Here is a 12,694-nt window from a genome sequence, read left to right as displayed (position 1 = left end):
GCAAATATGCAACATCCAGCAATATCCAGTCTGGAATTTATTTTTCGATGGTTCTAAGAATATGGCTGGAATAGGCAATGGGATCTTGTTAATCACTCCAGAGAAGGAGATGATTCCATTTTCTCTCAAGTTAGATTTTCAATGCACTCACAATATGACCGAGTATGAAGCCCTGATTCAAGGTCTAAAGATTCTATTAGATTTCAATGTCAAGAGAGTGCATGCCTACGACGACTCATTACTCGTTGTCAATCAAGTCCAAGCCGAATGGCAAGTCAAAGATCTGAAGCTATTTCCTTATCAGAAAATCGTTTCAGCTCTTGTCCGCAAGTTTGAAGAATTTCAGCTTTTTCATATCAAGAGAGATTTCAATCAAGTGGCTGATAGCCTAGCCAGTTTAGGCTCCATTATGACATTCAAAAATGGAGAATCTTGTCGCTCTTTCGAAATCGGCACACTTGACCAACCTGCCTTCCTTCCAACAAAACAAGTAAACCAAGCTGAGCAAAAGAAGAAACCTTGGTATTACAACATCAAGAACTTCATAGAAACCTGTGAATTTCCTTCAGAACTCTCAAAGAAAGAGCAACGAGCCATTCAGCGCATGTCTACTCGATATTTCATTCTGGCCGATGTCATTTATCGTCGCAGATTCAGTTCAGAGTATTCCAGATGCTTAGACGAAGACGAAGCCAAAGAAGTCATGCGAGAAGCACACGTAGCCATTTGCGGTGGCCACGTCGGCTACCAAACCCTAGTCAAGCAGATCGTTAGAGCAGGTTACTATTGAAAAACTATGCAGCAAGACTGCTACCACTTTGTGAAGAAGTGTGTTCAATGCCAGATACATGCACCTTCTATTCATGCTCCAGCAACATATTTGCAGTCTATTGTTTCTCCATGGCCGTTCTTTATGTGGGTCATCAATGTCGTAGGTCCCATCACTCCCTCTGCTTCAAATGGCCACAAATACTTCCTTGCCGCAATAGAATATTTCACCAAGTGGGTAGAAGCCATCACTCTTCGCACAGTAGAAGGCCGACATGTGGTCCCTTTCATCCACAAGAGCATCCTTTGCCGTTTCGGCATCCCACATCACATCGTGTCAGATAATGGCAGTAATTTCAAGAATGAAAAAATGAAGACATTCTGCTCAAAGTTCCAAATTTATCATCATTTTTCCGCTCCCTACTATCCTCAAGGGAATGGTCAGGCAGAAGCCACCAACAAAATTTTGATTTGTATCTTAGAGCCAACCGTGGAAACATGCCTGATTGGCATGAGAAGATCCATGATGTACTATGCGCCTATCAGACCACCATTTGCACTCCAACGAATGCTACTCCATTAGAATTGGTCTATGGAACAAAAGTAGTATTGTCGCTACATGTTCAGAAGCCCGCTTTGAAATTTGCATCACTTCTAGAACTACCTTTTGATCAATACCAGCAGCAGCGACTGGTACAACTCGACTTGCTCGATGAGAAAAGGCTAAAAGCAGCTTAGCATGCTCAATCCTATCTCCAAAGGATAGCCAGGCAGTACGCAAAGTCTGTCATCGAAAGAAGATTCAAAGTCAATGACTTAGTGCTTCGAGCCACGACCTATCTAAAACATCATCCCGGAGGCAAATGGTCACCAAGTTGGGAAGGTCCCTATGTCACCAAAGAAGCATTACCCCGCAACTCGTATCGGCTCATCAATGCCGATGGGGTAGAATTTCCAGATCCCATTAATGCAAGACACTTGAAAAAGTTCTATACTTGAAGCATCTATTCTTCCCTTGTAATCCTACCATTTTCTTTAATCAAACTTTATTTTCCATTTATACGGGGGCATTATAAAATTTTATTTTGTATGCAGGCAGGATAAACAAATCTCTCATTTTATGCACTTGTGCATTCATGAGCATCAATTCGCATCTATTGGCATTCAATTGCATTAACATCAATCGGGTCAGTATGGGGATTTCAACAAATAGTCCCATCACAATTCCTAATGATCCAAAAACTGAAAGATAATCACCAGTACTGAACCAAAATCCAGCACTCAAACTGGTATTATTTCAAAATCCAGTGCTCGAACTGGGGTATTTTCAAAAATCCAGTGCTCGAACAGTTATATTCTCAAAACCTAGTGCTTGAACTGGTACATTTTCAAAATCCAGCTTTCAAGCTGGTCTATATTTTCCTTTAAAAATCCGAGTTCCGATTTGGGTTTTCCCTTCAAATCATTTTCCTTTGTTGATCCGAGTTCCGACTTGTGATCTCTTTACCTTATTCGAGCTCTTCATTTTCCTTTGTTGATCCGAGTTCCGACTCGTGATCTCTTTACCTTATTCGAGCTCTGATTCGAGCTTGCCATTTTCCTTTGTTGATCCGAGTTCCAACTCGTGATCTTTTTACCTTATTCGAGCTTTAATTCGAGCTCTTCATTTTCCTTTGTTGATCCGAGTTCCGACTTGTGATCTCTTTACCTTATTCGAGCTCTGATTCGAGCTCTTCATTTTTCTTTGTTGATCCGAGTTCTCACTCATTATCTCTTTACCTTATTCGAGCCATGATTCGAGTTCTTTATTTCCTTTGTTGATCCGGGTTCCGACTTGTGATCTCTTTACTTTATTCGAGCTCTGACTTGAACTCATCATTCTCCTTTATTGATCCTCAGGATCAGTCAATTTCTCAAAATTGACCTTTTGTCCACCCATTTCCAATTTAAATCTTTGGATCATTCCATTCTTCAATTTCGATTTGCGGGTCATCTAATTCCCAATTCTCAATTCCAATTACCAAATTTCTAATTTTGACCTTCGGGTCACCCAATTCTCAATTTCGACCTTCGGGTCCCACAATTTCGACCTTTTGGGATCATCCAATTTCAAACCCTCGGGTTATCAATTCTATCTTAATCAGTTTTTACCTGCGGGTCACCTTTCCCAATCTAGATCGTGTTCATTCCACCTATTGGCTCAATATCCAATTTCAATCATTTTCTCTTGCGAGAGAGACCCTTTTTAGGGAGAGTTCGAGGGAGCTCGTTCTTTTCGCATGCTATACAATTCATTCACTTAGCCCCGTTTAGGGAGAGTTTGAAGGGACTCGCATCTTTGTGAACCGTTTGCAAAACAATTTCCAATTTTACACAAGAAACCCTTTTATAGGGAGAGGCTCGACGGAGACTCGCTTTTCTTGTGACCCCCCAATTTTCCTACTAGGCCATTTTTCGTCATGGACGACCCTCTTTTCAGGGAGAGTGTGATGGACTTGTTCCTTTCATGACCAAATTTTCGGACCTCACTATTATCGGGCCCCCTTTCCATAAGAGAAGCCTAACATTAGGGAGCTTTGACGAAAGCTTAATTTTTCTTCGAAAGTTCATTTTGCAAGCACCTCATCTTCAAGGAAGAGAGGAGTATTTCCCATTCAGGTAAGGGCTAAGCCTGAGTCTCTCTTTTTGGGGAAAAAGAGACGAGAATTTCCGTCACGGATGTGTTGAGTCGGACCTAAAACACTCTCTTTCACCCAGGATTTCAAGAACATTTTGTCAATTTGTCAATCAATTGCTTGTTGATTTCAAAAACTTTATTATACAAATCTTTACCTCAGTTTACCTTCAGCATTACTTCCAAAAGAGTGAAGCTTTTGCGAAAAGCGATTCAAAATTCAAATTCTTTCTATTGGTCAACCAAAAGGATGAAGGATAAATCCTCAATATGGCCAGAAAAGAAGATCAATGTTATTGCAAAGCCACAAATGATTGATATTGATCGCAGTTATGACACATTTCTAAAGAATATTCTTGTAAAGATGAGGCAGTGAAAATATCTTGAGCGCTAGAAAAAGAAAGAATTCACCCAAGCTCTGTCTCCTCAAAATCACCTAAGTTGCAATTAAATATCCGCAAAAGGGATCTCTCAATTGTCGTCAAGATGAAGGCGAATTAAGCGAGCAGACCTCCGGGGCCAAAGAAGATTTGAAACATCTCTGAGATGAAGGAGTTTGTGACGGATCCTTCCAGGGAAAGTCCAAAACACTGTCAAGATGAAGGCAGATGCGATGAACCTCCCGACAATCCCTAAAAGATATTTAATTTCAACTATCATCCAAAGATCTCAAGCCAATGAGCCAATATCATCAACATGACCCCGAGAGCAAAGAAGGATTAAAACATCTCCAAGTTGAAGGAGTTTGTGACATACCCTTCCAAAAAGAGAGAGAGAGGAAAAAGAAAGAAAGAAAAGGCAAGATATCTCCAAAATGAAGGAGAATGTAACCGAAACCCAAGAGAGCCAAAAGAGTGCAGAAAGATTATCATAAGAGAATCTTCCAGGATATCAAACTGCCAAATCTATCAAAAATCTTTAAACTTGTGAAATTCTATTATCAATATTCTTTCATTAATTGCTTTCATAATATTAAATTCTCTCTTTCCTGTTCGTATCAAGGACATTGATGGCTTCCTGGAAGAAGGTCAATCGCAAGCAATTTGGTTTCAAAATCTTGATTCTATGAAGTGAACTTCGTTTGGAGGTAATGCTTCAGGTAGAAAAGAGGAATATTTTGCAACAATGTGCATCATTTTCAAATACTCCAAATCAACAACAGAAGTCTCAGCATTTTGACAATATTTTCTAGCTATCCTGACGTGAAGCGAAAGCTTGATGTCCCTTTTTTATACATCCTAACACCAATTTTAAATCCCTCTTAAGGACTCGATTCCTTCCCTTCTTTGAGAGCGTGAGCTCTCAGATTCACACACATTCCCTGTGTCCCCACTGTCCAACCATAGACAGTCCCATTTCGGTTCGAGGTTGAACCACCTATCATTTCTCGCAAAAGGAAATTTTAAAAGCTATTTAGTCTCAGGAATAAGACGCCCAAGATCAACCCCTTTTCAAGCTTTAGGGACCCCATTTTTCTTCCTTTTGCAAAACCTCTGTCGGATTTATTGTGCAAAATTCGAAGGTTCCATCATGGTCTCTTCTTTCGAGGATTTCATCCATTTTCCGCCCAATCAGGATAAAGGTACAAACCTGAGCCTCAATCAAAGAGGTATTTCATTTTCTGCCCAATCAGGATAAGGGTATAAACCTGAGCCTCATTCAATGAGGTATTTCATTTCCCGCCCGATCAGGATAAGGGTACAAACCTGATTCTCAATCAAAGAGGTATTTCATTTTCCGCCCGATCAGGTTAAGGGTACAAACCTAAGTCTCATTTCTATGAGATATTTCATTCCCCAATCAGGTTAAGGGTCAAACCTGAGCTTCGCTCTATGCGAGGTATTTCTGTCCCATCCAGGATAAGGGCAAAAACCTAAACTTCGCTCTCATAGAGTGAATCTTTCCTCTTTATTCTCCATTTCATATCTACCATCTTCATTGGGCTAATATTTCTATACCCAGTTAGATCCTTCTAACTGGGGCATTGTTTTTAGCTCAAATTTGGTGTGTTTTTCTTTGCCACTAAGCTCGGCCACAAGCCAGCTTAGTAGCAAAGAAGGGCATATGTAAACACCCCAAATTTTCACTCACCTCCCTGACATTTCCACCAAGCATCATCACCCAGCCTCTTAAATCGCCAATGGGCAAAATGGTCATTTTTTGAGCTCAGAACTTGCAAAAGTCCAAATTGCATCTGCAACTCTCAAAATTTTCCTATTTTAGCTCAGATGTTCAAAGTTTTATTCCTGATAGGAGACGGGAATCCCCAAATCCTGGTTCAAGATTACATTTCATAAGACATGGCATTGCATATCATTACATGAGCATTTCATATCACCACATTGCACACCATGTCATTTCGACGTCCAGAACTCTCGATTTCAAAATTTTCAATCCAGATTTGAATTTCAATTCTTTTCAAAATTGATTTCAAAACCCTGGGTCTTCAAAATTGTCAATTCTTCCCATTTTACCCCCAGGACCTCGAATTTCAAAATATTTTCTCAGGAAAACAATCTGGATATTTTCAATAAAGATGTTTAGCTTTTGATTTTAGCCACTTTATCTTAGATCTTCCCCTTTTGTCCACAATCTCAAACATATTTCTTTTACAAAATCGCCTTACAGGGGCCAACTCTTTTCAAAATGTCTGTTTTGCCCATTGGTCTAGATTTTTATGAAAATTCCAAAAAGGGATTTACTGCCTTGTCCTTATTCAATAAAGAAGCAATGTGGGACCCACTCTGAGGTGGTGTCACATAGGCTTTTCTTTTGAAAAACCTGAATTTTGAAAAACCCAAAAATATAGGAGCCTTGTCCCTGAAGTGGCGCCACTTGTCTTTTTCTCTCTCCTCCCATTTCCCTACCATGTGTCAGCGTGGGGTTCACCTAGATGTGGTGCCACATGTCATTTTCTCTCTCTTTCCATTTCTTTGCCAAGTGTTAGTGTGGGGCCTCTTTAAGATGGCGCCACATGTCCACCATCTTCACCATGTGCCATGTGCCATGTGTCATTTCAAGGTCACCATGAGATGCCAAGTGTCATGTGTTGCCCTGTTCAGAAAAAGTAAAGCTTGTGTCCTCTGAGGTGGCACCATTTGAAGTGTGTCTCCTATAGAGGACACGTGTCAATCTCTCCCTTCTTAAGAAAAAGCAGACTGACACATGTCTCTCCTTACTTTTCTCAGAAAAGTAAGTGACACATGTCACTCTTAGCTTCCTTCAAAAAAAGTAGAGGACACGTGTCACTCTTGGCCTTCTTCAGAAAAAGCAACCATTCAAAAAATTTCAAACAAGGCCTAGGTGGCGCAAATGTTGATTTTCCTGCATAAATTCATCTTTATTTTATTTTATTTTTTAGTTGGCGCCACAGGGTTCTTTTCCTCCTTCTCTCCCCTTCCGCCACATGTCACTGCAGGATACCCCTAGAGGTGCTGCCACATGTCCACCCTCCAGTCCTCCAGAACCAACCTCATTTGAATTACAAATCTACCCTGAGGTGGCGCCATTTGAGAAGATTCCACCAGCTAGCTGACACTTGTCAGAAGCAGAGCCATCCTGAACCGCCACGTGTCCAAATCCCTCTGCATCAGAAAAAGTGGAAGCAACCCTTCTCTGAGGTGGCGCATCCTGCTTCCTCTGTTTCTGTTCTCCTGCCACATGGCAGTGTGGAGCCACCCTGAGGTGGCACCACATGTCAGCCTCTGCTCCCTCCAGAAAAAGCAAAAATTCAAACCTTTAAACTCCTCAGAGGTGGCACCATTTGAGTTCACTGTTCTATCCTTTTGACACGTGTCAGTGTGGAGCCACTCTGATGTGGCACCACATGGCATGCTCCTATTTCTTCTAGAGTCAAAGCTCAAACTCCCTTTTGAGGTGGCACCATTTCAGAACCCCCACTTGGCTTCATTTTTTTTTTTACTTTATTTTTTTAATAAAAGTAGCCCCATGAGGTGGCGCCATATGAGAAGCTTTAGAAAAGCAGATTTCAAATTTCAAATTTCAAAACTCTCAATCAAGCCCCTCTGAGGTGGCGCCATTTGGGAGATTTCTGCAGAGAAAATCAAGCTAAGTTTTAAAATTTTGAAAATCCCCTACTGAGGTGTCTCACCCACAAAATTCTTATTTTTTATTTTTTCAAAAATCCAAGTAGATTGCTTTGAGATGGTGCCACATGGAGGGCTCAGATTAAGCCTATTTGAAATTCAAAAATCTGCAAAAATGCTACAAATACAAGGGCCCACGCCCAACTGAAGGGAGAGCTCCCTTTGGATTTAGCATTTTCACTCAAAGTTGCCCTACTACACGATTTTGAAATTCTAAATTGACCCCCCCCCCCCCAACCCCCTTGGGCTCAATTGAGAGAGTGCATTGAAGCACCAACCTGGCTCGCACCACTTCCAATTTGATCTAGGTGTGGATCGATTTTCGTGAACCTTCGAAAGCCCGGATCGAAGGACGAAAGAAGCCGTTGGTAACCGTTCATTTCGGGAGTTCCAAAGTTGCAGGAAAACACAAGGTGCACTTTTATCCCTATTGATTTCATCATAGTAATATCCTTACTCGATTCGTATTGTCGTTTTGAAGAAAGAGCTCATCCGAGGGATGGATCGAGCTATTCTCGTAAAATGACACATATCAAAAGATGTTTTCATGCTTTCTTGATTAAATTTTCGCATTCCATCATGTTCATGCATTAAAATAAATTAGATTTATGTTTTATTTCAGTAAAATAGTATGCTCCATGAATTTATTTAATATTTCATGCATTCAGCTTCATTTAGGTAACTCCTTGCTTTTGTCAGTCAGTACATATGTCATTTCATGCATTTAGTTTTCGTTAAAAATGCTGATAAAATCATAGTATGCGCCCTTAGGTGTCCCTAACAATCTGCCAAAAATTAGGAATGATTTGAATTTGTTTACTGCAGTAAAAGTTGAAAATGGTAGGTCGGGTTTTGTTACCCAGGATACGTTTTGAAAATTTATTTCCGACTTGTAAAATAAAGATCGCTCACATATGAGGTCCAATTTTCTATCTGAAAAATGTCCTGAACTCAGAATGATGTCTAGTATTTACTCGGATTTTCTCAGATTTTTCTAAATTTTTTTTGCATCTAACAAAAAACCGAGAGTTCGGGACACATGTCAGAGCTTGATTTGAGTCTCTAAGACTCTGGATCGACTTAGGTCGATGGGTTCTCTTTGGGTATTGCTCCAAATCCGAATCTGTAAAAAGTGAATGTAATTTTCGAGGTGTCCTCTGTTTTCATATGAAATTTTATAATTTTTAGAATAGTCTTACTATCAGTTTCGGATTTTGCCTGTCAGTCTTCTATTTTGTTATATTTATGTGTTCTGTTGATTTAGGCAAGTAATATCGTAATGTTATCTCTGTTCCTATTGATCAAATGCCAAAACCATAAACATGAAAGTTGTTTCTGCATCTGTCATTAGTTCTTTCTTTAAATATCAGAAATTTACATGGTCGGATGCTATTTTTCATGCAATTTTACATCAGATCAGGTCGATTTTACCTCCGACAGAGCCAAAATCCCGGTACCAAACTCACCGTAGTTCAAATCCCGATGTTGAAAAAGCCAAAAGTGTTTAATTTCATATCCTTCAGCATCCTGCAAAATATCAGATATTTCTATGGTGGGATTTTTGTATTATCACATTAAGTGTTACATTTGGTTCAGGTCCGGAGGCGAAATTCACCCATTTTCGGATTTTCTATAAATTTTTGCACCCAAACCATGTCATTTCGTGGGTTTTAGCATTCTAGGTTGTTTATCAGGATAGAAAGATGCTCCATACCGAATTTGACAGCATTTAGAATTCGTTTGATGCTCGGTTTAATCGTATCATCAAAACAGGGCCCCGCAATACCCTGATCCAAGCGAAAAACAAGCAAAATTCATTAATTTTGATGAATGGTAGCATGCCGAATTCTGATTTCACAGTCCTAAGTTATTTAGCAGCATGTCATCATGTCTCATCATGCAATTCATCATCATTTGGTTCAATTCGAATTTCAAAATCTTAATTTTACCAAAATTTCCTTCAAAAACCCTGATTTTAAAGGTGTGACTTCAATATTAAGGGTATTTTGGTCATTTTGACCATAATTTCGAAATTCAAACTGTTTCTTACTGTATTTTATTGCATTTACATCATTTCAAATATCAAGAAAGCATGGAAATAGGGTTTATATCCAACTAAGTCCAATAATTTCATAATATTATTGGAAAATCTTGGAAAAACCCACATATTTGAGCTAACCCCATTTCAAGTTTGGCAGGGACATTCAAAAGAGGGAGTTGAAGTTTGCAATTTCTTTTATTTCATTTATTTAGTGATGTAATAATGTAAATTTTGGAATAAGAGATTTAATTTTCTGCTTAGATTAGGATGCATATCATAAAGTTTGAATTCATGCAATATCCTGATTATGTGATTCATGCATTTTATTTCAAGAGCACTATGGATGTACACGAATGGCACGTGCACCAACTCTTAAAGAGTTGATGAACTCGGTGGAGTCCATATTTACGCCTCTAGTCAGAATATGGACGAGACCCAGATCCAACATCTTTCTACCAGTCACACTGAGCCTACACTCTTAGGCTATCTTCCAAAATTCCACTGCATATTTCCAATTCTACAAAATATTTTAGAATGGACTAAGTAAATTATAAACATATTCACGACCATAGTCGGAATATGTGACAATTCTACTTAGTTTAATCCTAAAATAGCATATTTTCTGAAAAGAGACTTTTACAAAATGGCATTCATTCATAACATCTGCATTATGAAATCACTGGTTTTTCTCGTGATTTTCTCAAGAAAATTTCATTCTCAAGAAAATCGATTTCTCAAGAAACTCTGAAAACTTTCAAAGTTGGATTTTCCAAATCAAGTTTCCCATGATCTTCCTTGGAAAATATTCCTTGCTTAAAATCCATTTCCAAAAGAAATTTCTCATCTTTCTCAAAATCGATTTTCAAGTGTTTCAAGGATAAGATTCTCAGAATTTCAGTTTCTCAAGTGTTGATTTTTCATCTCCAAAGAATTTTCCAATGAATCTCAACCATTTTCCAAAGAAAGCTTTCAAAACTTGAAGCTTTTCCTCACAAATGTTTTCCTTTTCAAATGTTCCTCTTTTCTCAAGAATTCTCTTCATTTTATCAGGATTCTCTCACATCCTCATAAACTTTCTGGTGATTTCCAAATCCTTTCATTTGAGTTTCCTGAGAGATTGATCTCCATCTTTTTCCTGAGAAAGACTTTTCCAACTCCAAATGTTTTCTAAGCATATATCATCTTTTTCCAACTTACATTTTATAAGATCTCATAAGCACATGCCCAAATTCTCTGTGCATTTAGGATAGAACACAATTTCGATGATTTACCTAAGTCAAACACACTTTTGGTCCTTGGTTCGATTACCCCTGTTAAAGGCGGCAGGAACGGTCGAACCTCGTACCGACAGGTCGATCCCCATCCCACAGATTTTCCCGCTATTTTCAAAAATGGAGGCAAGTATTTCAAAACAATTTCCAAAACTCTGGTCAAAAGTCTGACTCGCGAAAGCGTTCTCTTCCTCATCCTCTCCTGCAAGGGAAGGGAAGACGGGGAGAAAATTTTCGCGACGATGACAATTACAGAAATTGGTTTATAAAATTTCCTAAATAGGGTTCAATCTTAGAATTTTCTTTATTTTATTATAATCGATTTTAATGTTTTGTTTCTTGGGTTGTGTCCATGACATGTTGAGACAACTTCATTTAAATATTGAGAGTTAAATTTGATCCTTCTGAGTGTTAGTGGATTTTTAAAATCAAGTTAACATTGACTCGAATTATCTAATTACTCTATGTTAATGCCTATTTGTTTTCTATATTATTTTAGCATGATTATGGATGCTTAAACTTGATTAGAGAATGAAAAGCATGTTAATTGAATGATTTCCATGTTCGATCATGATTGATAACTATGTACATGTTAAATACGTTAGTGAGCTCTATGCATCATAAGGCGTGAACTGTGAAAAAATAAATGGATGCACATGGTGTTTGGTTATTGGGGCGTGTTCATGATTGAATTGTGTATGCAACCTTTATGTAGGAATGTGTGCATATGATATGATGTATATTTGATGATAAATAATATGTGGTATGAGCATGAACACAGCTCATGAGTGAGCCTGGGTTCGATGGAACCCATGGGTGCCTGCAAAGCACTATGGACATAAAAGACTGGACAACCATGCACATAATCACATAATTGCTTCAAAGAGGTCGTGCTCAAAGTCACCCAGAGATGAGGTTTGAACTTCAAGCTATTTGAATGAGTTAAAACAACTTTGTGTTATAGAATCTCCTCGAGTGGAGATTGGGCTAGTGAGCCCATGTGCTTAGAGTACTTGAAATTAATGCATGCACCTAATAAGTAAATAACACCCATAACCCATTCAAACCCAGGACCACTTTGGAGAGAGTGGTCGTACACACGATTGGTTGACCGTTGTCGCTTTGGAGAGCTAGGCATCTCTGTTGATCCCCAATCTCTGATCGTAGGGGGTCGAACTACCGTATGGCCTAGGTGGTATATTCTGAATCTCTGCACAGTAGGAATCGATTATGTATGGACCATTGAGAGATTCTCTTAGACACATATTGCTCCAGTAGAAACTCTGAAGGGAGTTTACAGATTTTTCTAATCGATAAGGTTAATAAAATATATGGCAAAACAAACACCTCATTGGATTGGTTGAATTAAGTTAAGAACTTGAGAGTATACCTTCAAGGCTAAAAAAGTGAAACAAATCATTAAGTATAGAATCACTGGTGTTTAGACAGTCTGTGCATGAATTTATTGGTTTACTTTGGATTTGTGCATTGTAGCATAATTGTTCTAAAATTGACTGCAAGCATCATTGATTGTGATAATGTATTTACATTTGTCTTGATATATCATGTTACATGATTCATTTGATTATCTGCAATTGTGTTAATGTTTATTTCTTTCTTTGAGAGATATTTGCATTTATGTGGTTAGTGCAACCTACTTAGGTTGTGGTTTGACATTTCACAAGTAGCACTTAGGCTGAGGTGATAGAGGATTGCTCGACAACATCAAGCAAATGATCACGTTCAACTTTCCTGGGGAATCCAACATAAATTTTGTGAGACTGAACCTTGTTCAGGAAATTTTATAAATATAATTTATAGAAAATCCTCCAAC

The sequence above is a fragment of the Nuphar pumila genome, chromosome 9 (assembly GCF_984573655.1).
Source record: "Nuphar pumila chromosome 9, dmNupPumi1.hap1.1, whole genome shotgun sequence".
NCBI lineage: Eukaryota > Viridiplantae > Streptophyta > Magnoliopsida > Nymphaeales > Nymphaeaceae > Nuphar > Nuphar pumila.
This window is presented reverse-complemented; position numbering follows the sequence as displayed.